Raw genomic sequence first — 17,397 nt, 5'->3', positions numbered from 1 at the left:
TCATTTCAAGTGCTGTGTTGACTTGATATTCTGGGCATGGCCTTTACAATATTTGAAACGTTCATGTGACCAAGTACCCCTACTAGAAGCTAAATGTCATTAAACTACTTTTTGGAAAGAGGAGCAATCCCAGTTCTAGGTTCATAAGCAAAGCCCTGGTGTGTCTGTACTCAGGACTGCATATGTGCAGCTCTGAAACACCACAGATCATGTGACATGTGTACGTTGCAACCACATGGGGATTAGCTCAAATGGTAGAGCTCGCTTTGCATGCGAGAGGTAGCGGGATCGACGCCCGCATCCTCCAAACGGGTGTTTCACTTTAAACCTCATCATGAAAACATTTAATTTGCAGAGTGAACAAATCCCTTAAATCCCTGTGACTAGCTACCCCTACCAGACCTTACTGTTACTGGGCTTTCATTAGTACGTCACGAGACTCAGGAATATATCCTTCACAGAAAACAGCAATGTAATCTTTAGCCATCATCAATGGGCAATTGATATAGTCTGACAAATAATAACTCATATGTCTTCATATATTTTCAGTGGCACACGTCATTGCATTGTGATCTTGCTACCGCAGGAGACACAGGGGATTAGCTCTTTAAAGTTTGTATAATAAATAAATAAACTTTATTTACTTTGAATACACTCTAAGTTTTATGTGTATGAGGTAGTTGGTTACTCGTGATGGCCAAATTAAGTTTTCTGAAACACTGAAGCTTGTATAGAAAAAGGGTTCATTACTTAAAGCTTTTTAGCACCGTCGTTTTTGGTGCCATCTGGTGGCCAAGAATATCACGAGCCGCTTGACTCTACAAAATAAAATGAACTGCTTCATTATGATTGTCCGCTCAGTTGACAGCCACTGTTTAATGTCATTTGAGAGTTCTGTGATGTTGGGCTACCATTGTATGCTTGAACATGTAAAGTAAAAAGACAATGTCTGTTTGGGTAGGTGATGAGAGGGATTTCACTGTGCAAACTTGTATGTTTTTGTGACGAAGCCTAAAAGAAAAGTCTTTTGGAGGATATGTGAGAAAGGTCGGACTTTGAAGTGAATCACCAGCAAATACATAGAGTATTTCAGAGATGAAAGTAAAATTAATTTGGTTTATTGAACAGATATTTTCGGACTGTGTATTGACGCTGCACCAAAAATAAATCATATACCACAGCATAAACCACAGCAAATGACAACAGGGAGGGGTGTAGTAACTTTTACCATTTACTGAAAAAAGGCATGGGTCATTATCAGCAGAGGTTTCAGATCAAACCACTGTGAGACCTTGGGTCACCCTGTTTACATGCTTAACTTAATAACTAGAGGTGCAGTACTCTAAGACGAGTCAACTGTAGTGACCTTTAACTGATCACACATGCTGTGGCGTTGTAGAGCTGCAGATGCGCAGTGCAGAGAACGGACACACGTGCTTCTGGAAATTATACTGGGATAGTTCCTCCTTTCAGTACGCCACAGTCAGTTGTTTCCTTAGGCATTTCAAGGAGAGAGTAGCATTCGTGTGATCAAACTGATGCATCCGTGGGGGATTAGCTCAAATGGTAGAGCGCTCGCTTAGCATGCGAGAGGTAGCGGGATCGATGCCCGCATCCTCCAAAAGACTTTTCCTTTAAGCATCAACACAAAAACATTTCCCTTCCACAGTAAACAAATTCCTTCAAGCTCTGTGTTCAGCTACCCCTGGTTAAGTAAGGTTACACTGGAAGGAGCAGCAGTCCCAGTTCAAGGTCCACATGCAATGCCCCCCATGTGTCTAGACTCAGCACTGTGCTTATACTCCCTACATTGGCGCTTATACTCCCTACATTGGCACTTATCACCCTAAAACAATGGAGGAGTGAAATGGTCACTATTAAACAAAGACTTACCCTAAACTAGATTTACTGCCTGCTTCTTTTCTTTTTCTTTTTAACTGCCTGTGTCTCTTCAGAAATTAGCACATTGTTAGTACATCACCTGCTGAACTTTCCACTTCCATTGATGTCAATTTGCATTAGCCCTTAAATGCTGTTGGTACCGACTGTTTCATGGGCCACAATAAAGACTAAATGAAAAGAGTTACATCTTGGTTGGGAGGAGTCTGAGCTTCTAAAAGTGGGGAAATAGCATCTCTAAACAACAATGTACTGTCTTTCCCTCTTCACACTGCACAGAAGAGGGACCGGCAGCAAGGTTCAACGCTTTTCTTCCATCAAGACTCTGAAGACCATTACTCTTTGTCCACAGGTTTAATGACGTAGAAAGTGTGAAACTGAAACAAACATAACAATATTACAATTACAAAGTATATTCTTTAAATCTTACATATACACTTGTTAAGGTTCAATTTTGAGAGAGGAATCCAGAAATAACCACAGATCCGGCCGGGTGCAATTAGACGGCATTTTAATGAACACATGTGGAGTCTGAACACTGTGCAGATTTCAGCGTCGAACTACCTTACAATAGTCAGAACAAAGACTTTATAGGGTTGGCAGTCTGCCTGTTGCCAGGCAGACTCAAACAAAGCATACGTCACTCCAAAACCACAAACGTTCAGTTAACTTTGAACACAGTTTTAAAAAAGAACATTGTCTTCGGCACGAACCCAGGTGCTTCCTGTCACCATCCTGCCCAGGCTTATCTTCTGGAACATCAGGTCCACGTTCTGCACAAACTGTCACTCATGCAGGCAGTTTTGCAGTCGCAAGCAAAACATAATTAAACTCTTACCTATATAAATGAGTCTAATACTGTGTGTGTATGTGGGTGTGTGTGCTGTCCTTTATTTCACCCTCCACTTCATCGGCTAAACCTTGTAACCTTTCCACCAGACAGAAGGCCAGCATGTACACAACTGAAACTATGTGTGTGTGTATGTGTGTAATAATCTTGACTGATATATAAAATGTATAAAACAAATGTTTCAATCTAATACAACTACTTAAAGCTTAATCAAAGCTTAATCAGAAATACAAATGCATCAAAGATGATAATGACATCATCCAAACTGCTCCTCAGAATTACTTGCACTGAGACTGTGCTTTCAGTTTCACTTCTGCAAAGCATGCAGTTTCCTGTCTTATTTTGAGGATACTCAGCATTAGGCCTTTTCTTTCACAATGCAGTCTGCCCATAAACTTTTAAGATTATAGATTCAAAAGCATTTCGGGTTATAAATTCAACTCAACAGTTTAAAGTGGTTCTTCCTGGACCTGTAATAAAAGCTTAATTGGGTGCCAATATGTTTAAACATTTAAATGGACTATCCCTACTTGGAGATTATGTGATTAATGCTATGGTAATATGAACAATAGCAGGGAAATAATTTCTCCAATCCCCACACACTGTACCTGCAATCTACAATAATCTAAATCAACATATCGTATCACTTTAGCTGCAAGAATAAGCATAGCCGTGCTCTAAACATGTGGCTTCAACAACGTATCAAAGTTACACATTAAACTTCCCTCCTGTCATAAAATACAACCACAGAACTACAGATAAGTATCAAATAAACAATATACATACAGACGATGCTCCAAAAGACGAAGGATTGAGGGCAGATGCATGTGGATTCATGGCAGTCTCCTTGGCCATGTGCAAACTTCACTAAACCTTATTACTTCCTGCTTCCTGTGATGTCACCAGGTATCAGAACTGTTAAAGGGACAGCTGCACTAACACTATCAGCACACTCCCCGCCTGGCATGATAGAATGCCACAACTAACATACAATACAGAACAGTTATACATGGTTATATATGTATATACATATAGAGTAACAGTTCAGTCTTTGTCTGGATGTAACAGAAGAATGAGCTCCGACACAGGTCTCAAAAATACTTTTGTCCCGTCTTGCCTGGATACCTTCACCTCCGCTGTGTGGACCTTATTGTCCTGGCTAGGGAAGACTTGGGTGATTACCCCAAGAGGCCATTCATTTCTCTTGAGCTGCTGATCTCTGAGAAGTACAATGCTCCCAGGCTCCAGATTGGGTTGACTGTCCTGCCACTTTCTTCTTGGCTGCAGTGAAGAAAGATACTGCCGTCTCCATTTGCTCCAGAAAGTCTGGGCCAGATGCTGCACCTGACGCCATTGTTGTTTACACATATCTTTGACATTGGAGTCTTCAGGTGGAGCTGATGGCGTACCCATCTTCTGAGTTAAGAGAGTGGCTGGGGTGAGTAGAACTGGGTCACTTGGATCAGTAGATACTGGTATGAGAGGCCTGGCATTGATAATTGCTACCACTTCTGCCATCAGCGTGGTAAGGATCTCATGCGTCAAGTTTGATGTCTCAAGTTGCAGGAACATTGAATCGAGGATTCTTTTGGCTATTCCTATCATCCTCTCCCATGCGCCACCCATGTGAGACGCATGTGGAGGGTTAAAGACCCATGCACAGCCTTTTGCTGCTAGGTACTTCTCAACAGACGTGGAGTCAATATTGGATGGAATCTTTAGTTCAGCTGACGCACCCACGAAGTTTGTGCCTCTGTCCGAACGTATTTGTTTCACAGGACCTCGAATAGCTAGAAACCTCCTGAGGGCATTGATGAAGCATGAGGTGTCCAGAGAGTCTATGACCTCTATGTGGACTGCTCTAACGGCCATACAAGTGAATATAACTGCCCATCTCTTACTATGGGCGAGACCACCTCTTGTACGCCGTGCAACAACACTCCACGGGCCAAACACGTCCAGTCCAACGTAGGTAAATGGGGGTTCCATAGAGAGGCAATCTGATGGCAGGTCAGCCATCTTTTGTTGTTCAGGGAGGCCGCGGAGCTTTCGACATGTGACACAATGGTGGATGACAGTGCTCACCAATCTCTTCATACCTATTATCCAGTAGCCTGCTGCACGGATGGCACCCTCTGTGAAGTGGCGTCCCTGGTGCAGGGTTTGTTCATGGAAATGTCTGACCAGCAATGTTGCAATATGGTGCTTACAAGGAATGATCTTAGGGTTCTTTTCCTCATGAGGAACCTCTCCATGTCTTATCCGACCACCAACTCTGAGGACATTGTGTGCGTCAATGAAGGGGTCCAGGGTCCTAAGTGGACTCCCTTGAGGGATCACCTTATTCTTTTTGAGACAGGCCAACTCTTCAGCATATGCCTCTTCCTGCACAGTTTGAATAATAACGTGCTCTGATAAACTGAGTTGATCAGGTGTACCTGCTTTCTGACAGAAATGCCACCCTTTGCATTGCATGGTCCCTTTGACCTTACGTGTGTGAAAGCTGTTCACAATGTGAAGGAGATTAGCAATGGCACGTTTCAAAGCTTGCCAGGAAGAAAATTTGGAGAAACGGTGGGACCCAAGCAGTGTGCGAGAAGCCTGTGTTTGCAAAGTAGAGATTTGAGGGCGGATCTCAGCGTCCATGTTTGCATCCACAAGCTCAAAGGAGTCTGGTTCTAGACAATCTTGCATAGGCTCAGTCAGAAAAGGAGGTCCAGTGAGCCAAGAGGTATCTGAGAGAAAGGCAGCCGGTACAGACCTTGTCGCACAGTCTGCTGGATTTTCCCCTGTAGACACATACTTCCACTGCTTAGGATGAGAGGACCTTCTGATGCGCTGTCGATTGCTGACATACACATAAAAGCGTCTTGTCTCATTATTTATGTATCCGAGCACTACTTTGCTATCAGTGTAGAAGGTGATAGCATCGATGCGCATGTCAAGCTCTGATGATATGAAATCTGCCAACTCCACTGCCAGTACAGCTGCACAAAGCTCAAGTCTGGGAATTGTGTGTTCAGGTCTGGGTGCCAGCTTCACCTTACCCATAACAAAGCCAGTATGAGTATTCCCTGCTTCGTCCACCACCCTGAGATAGGCAACTGCTGCAATAGCCATTGTTGACGCATCAGAAAAGACAAACAGTTCTCTCGTCTTTGTTGTTGAAAGAAAAGCTTTGGTATAGGGTCTTGGAATCTTCACACCACTTAGGTCTTTCATGGAATCCCGCCAAGACTTCCATTGTTCCTGTATCCCTTCAGGGAGCTGAGAATCCCAGTCACATTTTTGTTGTGTGAGCTCTCTTAGAATGTGCTTCCCTTAAATGGTCACGGGAGCCACAAATCCCAGGGGGTCATACACGCTATTTACCACTGATAGGATGCCTCGGCGTGTGAAAGGCTTCTCTTCTTTGTTGACTTTAAAAACGAACATGTCGGACTCCAAGTTCCAATTTAGTCCCAAGCTGCGCTGTACAGGTAGAATATCTGAGCTCAGATCCAAATCCTTCAAGTCATTTGCGCGATCTTCAGGTGGGAAAGCCTCCATCACCTCTTTGCTGTTAGAGGCGATTTTGTGGAGCCTCAGGTTGGAGTTTGCCAGAACATCCTGAGTTTTCTTCAACAGACAGACAGCACTTTTTACACTTGAAAAAGATTTAAGTGCATCATCGACATAGAAGTCACGGCAAACAAACTGTTTCACCTCGGGGTCATGATGTGGTTCTCCATCCATCGCGGACTGCCTGAGGCAGTAGATGGCAACCACTGGACTAGGGCTATTACCGAACACATGTACAGTCATGCGGTACTCAATGACATCCTGTGTTGGACTGTTGTCTCTGAACCAGAAGAACCGTAGGAAGTTACGATCTTCTTCTCTCACAAGAAAGGAATGAAACATCTGCTTGATGTCTGCAGTTACTGCAATGGCATCCTTGCGAAACCTCATCAGAACTCCCAGGAGTAGGTTGTTGAGGTCAGGTCCTTTCAAGAGAACATCATTCAGAGACACTCCCTCCTCATGCTGTGCACTTGAGTCAAAAACAACACGGATGTTGCCAGGCTTCTTTGGGTAGTACACTCCAAAAATGGGTAAATACCATCGTTCCTGGTTTGGAGCGAGAGGAGGAGCAACTTCAGCATGACTATTTTCAAATATTTTTCCCATGAATGAGAAGAAATGTTGGGACATCTCAGGTTTCCTTGCTAAGTTGTGTTTGAGGGAGCTGAAGCGGTTAAGAGCTTGCTGTCTGTTATCAGGAAGGTGTTGTCTTGGCTGCCTAAATGGCAAAGGAGCTACCCAGCTATTACCGGCATCCTTCTTGAGCTCTCGTTTCATTATTGCCATGAAGGCAAGATCTTCAAAGGATGGTGCTGGTTTATTATCCTCTCGGGTAAGCTGGAACACTCTGCAGCCTAGCCCATCATCTTCTACATCATAGGCACACTTTGAATGTTCGGGACTGTATCTCTCTTTAACCTGGAGAACACTCGGACATGGTTCAAAAATAGTAGGACGAGACTGTTCAAGAGCATTGGTGAAGTACGTGTTCACACTACGTGGCTTATGAACACGTCCCAAACAGACATTGCCCACAATCACCCATCCCAAGTCAAGTTTCTGAGCATAGGGGGCATCAGGGGGGCCATTGATGTATTTGTGAACCTTATGAAGTCAAATGACGTCACGTCCAAGTAAGAGCATAATGGGAACATCAGGTTCAAACTCTGGAATAAGGTGAGCAACTGGTTTCAGATGATCATGATGAAGAGCAGCACTTGGTGTTGGAATCTCTGCTCTGTTGTCTGGTATCTCATTACACTCCAACAGGCTTGGTAGTAGCTGAACTGTTTTACAATCCATTGACTCTATACAGAAGCCTGAAGCTATCCTCCCCATGTTCTCAGTCATACCAGAGCATGTCTTCAGTGTGTAAGATGCAGTAGGGCATTGCAAATCGAACTTCTCAAAGAAATCTGAGTGAGCCAAAGATCTATTACTCTGCTCATCTATAATAACATGGGCCTTTATGGCCTTTTCACGTTCTCCTTTGGGATAGACTCTGGCTAGGCAGATCTTGGAGCAGTTCTTAACAGTGCAGTCCTCTCCACAGATCTTGGTACACTGAGCTGTAACTTCTGAAGTTTGTGTGGGTCCTGGCTCCCCGCCATGCTCCAAAGGCGTGCTTATGTTCTTAACCCACGGTGCCTGACCTGGATGTAGAGCAGATGAGTGTCTATCGCTGTTGCATTCAGTGCACTTGATGATACTTTGGCATTCCCTCGCGGTGTGCGCTGAGGATTTGCAACACTTAAAACAGATGCCATTCTCCCTGAGAAAGTTCATTCTTTCTTCTAAGTGTTTCTCTCGAAAGGCACGACACTTTTGTAATGTGTGAGGTTTCTTATGTATAGGACATTGATAGGTTTGTAGCTTGAACCTATTCGCTGGAACGTTGAAGGCAATGTAATTACACAGCAAGCAAGACACGAGTAGGCAAGTTCTTTATGTTTCACGTGCACGGGAGAGAACTGGACAGGCGCCGTTCCTTCGCTTGACCCCAGTTGCTCTCGTCCGCTCTCCCGTAACACTGCTCTTTTATTGTGGTTACATGAATATGCATAGGTCATTAACATATGACCTCTTTACATAGGTATACATGTGAACAAAGAATACCTTGTGTGTGTGTGTGTGTGTGTGTGTGCGTGTGTGTATGTGTGTATCTGTGTGTGGGGGTCAAACTGTGACCCCAGGAAGACTCCCCAGAGCCGTCCATCTAAACAAAAGGCACTTAGCCTAAAACAGATATAGATACGTTTATCCTACCATAAACCAATAAGACAAGGTACGACCTCTCCCATGCTCCTAAAATGTGGGTGTGAAAGTCAGAGAACTCTGGAATGCACACAAAGCTTGCAGACTATTAAGGATCAAACCTCCTATCACTACACAATCAATTATATACTTCTAAGCATATATAAGTAAATATTTCTAAGCATAAATGGCAATAAACAATACAAATCTAACAGACATCTCCTATCTGGATCCTCCACGTTCTTTTTGTTTCTGTTGTCTGAGTGAGCAGCAGGTGACACTTCTGTTTTGTTGACTAAAATCTCCCTTTGTCTACTGTTTTTCCAAGGAGGTTTTTCCATTTTAAACATCTCGGTTTAAGAAACAAAGTTGAAACTTGGATCATTCCTCATCTGTGCTTGCTGGTAGATGAAGGAAACGAACACTGAGAATGGGGGGAATGTTACACAATGGGATTGTTTGTAACTGGATCCATGAGAAAGCCATTTTTCTTGTATACCATATGGTAATTTTTGGGCTATTGCATTTACACCTCTGGGGGTATCAAGATACAAAAGACCAGGCAGATCTCCCTCGGCCTTGGCGGCATCTAGTTCCATCAGTAAATCACTGAGGTCCCGGAGTTTGGAGTAGTCTTTATTGCCAATTTTGGGAAACTATCCAGTTTTTGGAACAAACCTTTCTCAATAGCTTCAGATGAACCGTAAGAAGCATCTAGTCGGTTCCAGATCATGCTCAGCCCTTTAGCTGGTTGATTTATGTGGATGGACCTAATACGCTTTGCATGCTCAGCTGATTCACTTCCCAGCCATTTGACAAGAAGATCCATTTCTTCATCACTTGTTAGATTCAAGTCTCTCACCGCATTCTGGAATGAACGTTGCCAGGCCCTGTAGTTTTCCGGTCTATCGTTAAATTGTAGTAGACCACTTGTAACGAGCTCACGTCGTGCTAGAAATCTGACAAAGTCTGTCACATGTGGATCAGTGGAGTAACTAGGCCGCTGAGAGTTACCATATGGGTGATGGGGAAGAGCTTCCATGGCGCTGTTGGTGTTCCAGGGTGGCTGATGTGCAGTTACACTGCATGAAGGCCTTAGAAAATCTTCATAATCATTTTCTTTGAGTACTCCTTAGTGGTGCTCTGTCTGTTGAGCTGAGTTGCGATTTACATCTGATGTGACAAAGGGGTTAAGGCTATTTTGTTTACATGGAGGATGCAGTGGAGTATCAAAGACAGTAATAGCAGCGTCGGGGGGACCATCACTCAGCGAATTGAGACGTGGCATGCACACCGTATTATGCAAAGGTGCCTCAGGAAGCGGCTGCTGTGTCTCGTCCTGCAAGGGTAAATCCTCCTGTGATGCCATCTGGATGTCTCTTGATACTTCAGCTTGTTTCTCCACATACTCGTTTGTACGCTCAGCAGAGTCGACTGATGTTGCAATGAGAGGAAGTTTACAACTGTGTTTTCCTTCACTAACGCCAACTGCTGCCTCTAAATCTTCTGCCTTCGCTACAGCTGCAGCAGTTTCCTTTTCTGTGGTCAGCATTTCTATAGAAGGTCTTGATGCATTCTCAATCATCCAGGAAAGTAAATCTCCAAAAGTTGAATCTGTTCATCTGGACGTAGCATTTTGTGGGAGAAACGTTTCGTCACTCATCCAAGAATCTGTCCAGATGAACAGATTCAACTTTTGGAGATTTACTTTCCTGGATGATTGAGAATGCATCAAGACGTTTTAACCCACTTTGGCAAGGACTGCCTAAAGCTTGTACGTCAGTATGAGCAAACAGCACGTAAGATGGCGGACTACAGGAACCACCTGAGATTCAGCCTCAGATGCCGACAAAACAGGATTACTCCTAAGAGTCTGCAAATGAGCTCTTCAGTTAAAGGCTTCCGGGCAACAAAAATCCTCCAGAAGGCACAGCATCAGTTGCTTAATGAACGGGTGAGGCAGACAAATTTTACCATCGACATGCTTAAATCTCAAGAGGAGCGGATCCGACGGAGACTGACAATGCTTTTAGATGAGAATACTCTTAAAAAGGTCTTTGACTTCACTGAGAAGGCTCGTCTAGCACAGCAGAAGAAGTCTAAGACCAGGCAACAAAGGAAGTTTGACTTACTGGTTGTACGTCGGAAACCACCGCAAAATACGGAGAGTGTCCTCAGTGGCCAGAAGAGACAAGGATGCGACACGGAGGATGTGGACAAGTGGGTGAAGAATTTGTCTGACAGACAGCTTACCCAAACAGAGAAAAACATCCTTGCTAAAGGGTTGAATTTTGCCGTCACACCGAGACAAATTCCGCTAGTGGAGCTGATCACAGCCACAGAAACAGCAATTCGCAACAACAATATTGCAGAAGTGGAAGCAGAGCAACTACGGACGAAAGTTTCGGCCTGTCTCAGCAATGCAAAGCCCCCAGCATCCAACATCACCATGGAGGAGAGGAAGGCACTCACTTCACTTAGTGATGACAACAACATTATCATCCTTCCGGCAGACAAGGGTAGGTGCACAGTATTGCTTAACCAGAAAGACTATCATGAGAAGATTTTGTCACTACTCAGTGATGAAAATACTTATGAGCCCCTGAAACGAGATCCAGGAAGTGGCTACAGGAAGAGGGTGATAGACTGTCTGAAGCGGTTGGAACAAGACAAGGCTATTGACCGGACCTCATACCACAGGCTGTACCCAGGGGAGTCTACACCAAGTCTGTATGGTTTACCGAAAATACATAAGCAGGGTGCACCTTTAAGACCTATTGTCTGCATGATCAACTCGGTCACCTATAACATCTCCAAGTTTCTGGCTTCGATCCTCAACCCGCTGGTGGGCAGCTCTGAACACCACATCCAGAACACCCTGGATTTTGTTGAGAAGGTGAGAGATGTCATTATGGAGGCAGATGAAACCATGGTCTCGTCTTTACGTTACATCTCTCTTCACTTGCATCCCAGTCACGAAAGCGTTGGAGGTAGTCCGTAAGAGATTACAGGATGACACCAACCTCAGCAACAGGACCACCCTCAGCATCGACCAAGTGTGTTTGCTTTTGGAACTGTGTCTTCATTCCACCTACTTCACATACAAGGGTCAGTTCTACAGGCAGAAACATGGGTGTGCCATGGGCTCCCCAGTTTCACCCATCGTGGCCAATTTGTACATGGAAGAAGTGGAAAAGAGGGCTTTGCTATCCTACCCTGGAACACCACCAAGCCATTGGTTCAGATATGTGGATGACACCTGGGTGAAAATCAAATCTCAGGACGTACTACATTTCACGGATCACATTAACTCGGTGGACCGACACATCAAATTCACCTTTTCATATGGATATTTTCATATCCATATGAAAAGTGGCAGGTTAGCCTTCTTAGACTGTGAGATTTCCATCAGTAATGGGAACATCTAAAGGCTGACGTGTACCGTAAACCTACACATACGGATCAGTATCTAAGGTTTGACTCTCATCATCCACTGGAGCACAAACTGGGTGTCATCAGGACGCTACAACACAAGGCGAACACCATCCCCACTGACACAGCGGCCAGGGAGGCAGAAGGACAGTGTTAGATTTGTATTGTTTATTGCCATTTATGCTTAGAGATATTTACTCATATATGCTTAGAAGTATATAAGTAGGTGTAGATTGGTAGAGGTTTGATCCTTAATAATCTGCAAGCTTTGTGTGCATTCCAGGGCTCTCTGACTTTCACACCCACATTTTAGGAGCATGGGAGAGGTCGTACCTTGTCTTATTGGTTTATGGTAGGATAAACGTATCTATGTCTGTTTTAGTCTAAGTGCCTTTTGTTTAGATGGACGGCTCTGGGGAGTCTTCCTGGGGTCACAGTTTGACCCCCACACACAGATACACACATACACACACGCACACAGACACACACACACAAGGTATTCTTTGTTCACATGTATACCTATATAAGAGGTCATATGTTAATGAACCTATGCATATTCATGGAACCACAATAAAAGAGCAGTGTTACAGAAGAGCGGACGAGAGCAACTGGGGTCAAGCGAAGGAACGGCGCCTGTCCAGTTCTCTCCCGTGCACGTGAAACATAAAGAATGTTGCCTACTCGAGTCTTGCTTGCTGTGTAATCACATTGCCTTCAACGTTCCAGCGAATAGGTTCAAGCTACAAACCTATCAGACAGCACATCAAGAAGGCCCTGAGTAAATGTGGTTATCCCAGCTGGACTTTCGTCAAAGCGGGAAAGGCACCTAAAGAAAGCTCCAGCCGATCCAGGAGAGAAGGACAACCGCTGCCCAGGCGAAAACCTGTAGTGATCCCGTATGTGTCAGGAGTATCAGAGCAGTTGAGACGCATTTTTTCTAAACACCGGGTCTCTGTGGCTTTTAAACCCCAAAATACGCTGCGCCAAAAACTGGTCCACCCCAAGGATCGGGTCCCCCGACACAAACAGAGTAACATAGTGTACGCTGTTAAGTGCCAGGAGGATTGCCAGGATTTATACATCGGGGAAACCAAACAACCCCTAGCGAAGCGGATGGCACAACACAGAAGAGCAACCTCATCAGGCCAGGACTCTGCAGTTTATTTACACCTACAGGCCAGTGGACACTCCTTCAATGATGAGGATGTACACATCCTGCACAGGGAGGAACGCTGGTTTGAGTGCGGAGTCAAGGAGGCCATTTACGTGAAGAGGGAAAGACCATCTCTGAATCGAGGAGGGGGCCTAAGGGTACATCTTTCGCCATCTTACAATGCTGTGATTGCAGCCATTCGCCAACTCTCTGTGAATGGGACTCATGGCCATTGATCAGTGTTCTTTGATCAGTGGGTTTTGGTCAGTGATTGTTGATCAATGGTCATGGGAATTTGCATAATTATGATTAAGGAACTGACCTCACAACCCATTGTTCCTTCAGTGGGCTGGTTTCAGTCATTATGCAAATGTGCTGTTTATAAGGTTTGGGGAAACCTGCAGTCAGCTGAGACTGAAGAAGTCACTTGGATGAGTGACGAAACGTTTCTCCCACAAAACGCTACGTCCAGATGAACAGATTCAACTTTTGGATATTTCTATAGATTTCTATATAAGAGCCTTTTCCATTTTTAACTTCATTTCTTGCTCTGCAAACGCTAAACGTGCCTTTGCTGCTTCAGCATTAGCCCTAGCTTTTGCAGCTGCAGCGCTGGTAGCTGATCCATGAGAACGTGTGGTTGACATAGAAGCATAAGACCGTGTCTTCACTGACGATGGCTTTGAATCCATAGTGTAGGCAAGTAGAGGCTATGTAGCGTGATAGCAGTAGCTGTTGTCACATGCACTGTATTACCTTGTCTGTAACTCATCGTCTTTTCACTGTACTGTCTTTCCCTCTTCACACTGCACAGAAGAGGGACCGGCAGCAAGGTTCAACACTTTTCTTCCATCAAGACTCTGAAGACCATTACTCTTTGTCCACAGGTTTAATGACGTAGAAAGTGTGAAACTGAAACAAACATAACAATATTACAATTACAAAGTATATTCTTTAAATCTTACATATACACTGTACCTGCAATCTACAATAATCTAAATCAACATATCGTAGCACTTTAGCTGCAAGAATAAGCATAGCCATGCTCTAAACATGTGGCTTCAACAACGTATCAAAGTTACACATTAAACTTCCCTCCTGTCATAAAATACAACCACAGAACTACAGATAAGTATCAAATAAACAATATACATACAGACGATGCTCAAAAAGACGAAGGATTGAGGGCAGATGCATGTGGATTCATGGCAGTCTCCTTGGCCATGTGCAAACTTCACTAAACCTTATTACTTCCTGTGATGTCACCAGGTATCAGAACTATTAAAGGGACAGCTGCACTAACACTATCAGCACAAACAAATCAGAAAAGTTTGATTTTGCAGGTTGAAAAGATTGATCCAATCACTCTGAAAAGACTTTCTAACAGGTCTTCTCTCTTTAATGTCTCACAAAAACTGAAATACATCCCTGCTCATCCTAAAATAATATCAGAAAGATGGCAACTGCTTCTTTCAGCATTCAGCGCTACTGAAGAGTAGTGTTCACAAATGTACTAACACTTTCTAAGTATAACGTCTTGATGCATGCTCAATCATCCAGGTAAGTAGATCAGTACATCAGTATGAGCAAACAGCATGCAAGATGGCTGATTACAGGAACCACCTGAGATTCAGTCTCAGATGCCGACAAGACAGGATTACTCCTAAAAGTCTGCTAAAAGCTGCTTAATGAACGGGTGAGGCAAACAAGTTTTACCATCGACGTGTTAAAATCTGAAGAGGAGTGGATCCGACAGAGACTTACAATGCTTCTAGATGACAATACTCTTAAAAAGGTGTTTGAATTCACCGAGAAGGATCGTCTAGCACAGCACGAGAAGTCTAAAACCAAGCAACAGAGTTTGACTTGTTGTGCGTCGGAAACCACAGCAAAATAAAAAGAGTGTCCTCAGTGGTCAGAAGAGAGAAGGATGCCATACCGAGGATGTGGACAAGTGGGTGAAGAATTTGTCTGACAGACAGCTCACCCAAACAGAGAAAAACATCCTTGCTAAAGGTTTGAATTTTGCTGTGACGCCAAGACAAATCCCGCTAGTGGAACTGATCACAGCCACAGAAAGAGCAATTTGAAAGAACAATATTGCAGACGTGGAAGCAGAGCAACTACGGGCAGACGTTTCGGTCTGTCTCAGCAACGCAAAGCCCCCAGCATCCAACATCAGCATGGAGGAGAGGAAGGCACTCCCATCACATTATCATCCTTTAGGCAGACAAAGGTAGGTGCACAGTTCTGCTAAACCAGCAAGACTATCATGAGAACATTTCGTCACTGCTCAGTGACGAAAATACTTATGAGCCCCTGAAACAAGACCCAGGAAATGGTTACAGGAAGAGGGTGATAGACTGACTGAAGTGGAAGGGTAGCCTTCTTAGATTGTGACATTTCCATCAGTAATGGGGGACATCTAAAAGCTGATGTGTACCGTAAACCTACGCATACGGATCAGTATTTAAGGTTTGACTCTCATCATCCAATGGAGCATAAACTGGTTGTCATCAGGACGCTACAACAGAGAGCGAACACCATCCCCACAGACACAGCGGCCAGAGAAGCAGAAGAACATCACATCAAGAATGCCCTGAGTAAATGTGGTTGCTCCAGCTGGACTTTTGTCAAAGCTGGGAAGGCACCTAAAGGAAGCTCCAGCCGATCCAGGAGAGAAGGACAGCTGCCTTCTCGAAAGCCTGTAGCGATCCCGTATGCATCAGAAGTATCAGAACATTTGAGATGCATTGTTTCTAAACACCACATCTCTGTGGCTTGAATTTAAGAGAACAAACGTTATAGGATTTCCTTACCTGGATAAGAAAAAGATATAAAAAAACAGTTTGCAGTGTGGCAGTTTGGGCAACAAGGAACAGTTGTCCATTCAAAACAAGCACTCTGCCTTTCAAGACAATGAGCCAGACTTTTCAATTGCAGTTTATTCATTTTTCTAAGTAACAGATCATTTCAAGTGCTGTGTTGACTTGATATTCTGGGCATGGCCTTTACAATATTTGTTCTAGGTTCATAAGCAAAGCCCTGGTGTGTCTGTACTCAGGACTGCATATGTGCAGCTCTGAAACACCACAAAACACCACCACTGTTCAAATCCCCACAAGGCTGCCTGCTATGTTGATTGGAATGATGGAGCAAGCTGTGGCTTCTCAGAATGGGCTCATCAGATGCAGCACGGATGACATCTTGGAGAAGCTTGCGGCTGCTGTGAGTACTGAGACCGACTGACAACATCTGACAACATCTCGGAGAGGCTCACGGCTGTCGTGAACACTCATGCTCTATGAGCAAACTGGATAACATCTCGGTATGGATGGATAACATCGTGGAGAGGCTCACAGCTCTCCAACGAGAGACCTGTGACCAGTGACGGACATTAGACCAACTGTAAAATTGGAAGCAGTTTGTTCGCAGTAACCAAAACAACTACCATCTTCATTTCATGCAACCCCCCTGGTGCCAGCTGGATGCTCAAGGCAAAAGCTGACGAGAATAACAATTTTCCCTTAGATAACAAGACTGTGTTGTGTCTTTCTCCCTCCTCTTTCAAGGCCACCCGCGTCGACCGAAGACTCCTGACTTTTGCCTAACCGGGTGAAGGGACACTTTCTCTCGGTTGAACACGGAACACACTCACACGCGCACATACGCATGTACACTGACTCAGACCTGCACTCACCCCCACCCCCTCCAAACGCCTTCGAAGCTTATGTCTTCTGTGTTGTGAGATGTGATGATTCATGTGCTATGTGATGAGGTGTTTTTTTCTGTTCTCAAACTGATCTCCCTGTTGGAGCTCAGTCTGGGGGGAGTTATTTTTTCTCCTCGTCTTTCCTCATGTTGTGCATTTTCCATTGTTATACCTCTCTGACCTGTCTTCCCCATGTGATGCTGTGTAATGTATGTATGGTCGGAAGGGTAAGATGGCGCTGGCACGGCTGGCAGCCTTAACCCAATTTCCCTCGGGATGAATAAAGTATCAATCAATCAATCAATCAATCAATCAATCAATCAATCAATCAATCAATCAATCAATCAATCAATCAATCAATCAATCAATCAAGCAACCAGAGGGGGATTAGCTCAAATGGTAGAGCGCTGGCTTCGCATGCGAGAGGTAGCGGCATCGACGCCCATATCCTCCAAACGGGTGTTTCACTTTAAACCTCATCATGAAAACATTTAATTTGCCGAGTGAACAAATCCCTTAAATCCCTGTGACTAG

General features: G+C 44.3%; 1 non-coding gene and 1 pseudogene across 1 annotated transcript; both read left to right on the top strand.

Moving 5' to 3' along the window:
- Nucleotides 1-1,548: 1,548 nt before the first annotated feature.
- On the top strand, nucleotides 1,549-1,621 carry trnaa-agc. Its single transcript has one exon. It is a non-coding gene; the product is annotated as a tRNA-Ala (tRNA).
- An 8,660-nt stretch (nucleotides 1,622-10,281) lies between these two features.
- Nucleotides 10,282-16,762, top strand: LOC120441333 (annotated as a pseudogene).
- Nucleotides 16,763-17,397: the final 635 nt, after the last annotated feature.

Source organism: Oreochromis aureus, linkage group 2, assembly GCF_013358895.1.
Source record: "Oreochromis aureus strain Israel breed Guangdong linkage group 2, ZZ_aureus, whole genome shotgun sequence".
In the NCBI taxonomy this organism is placed as follows: domain Eukaryota; kingdom Metazoa; phylum Chordata; class Actinopteri; order Cichliformes; family Cichlidae; genus Oreochromis; species Oreochromis aureus.
Note: the sequence above shows the minus strand (reverse complement) of the source record. Positions and strands in the feature narration are given on the sequence as shown.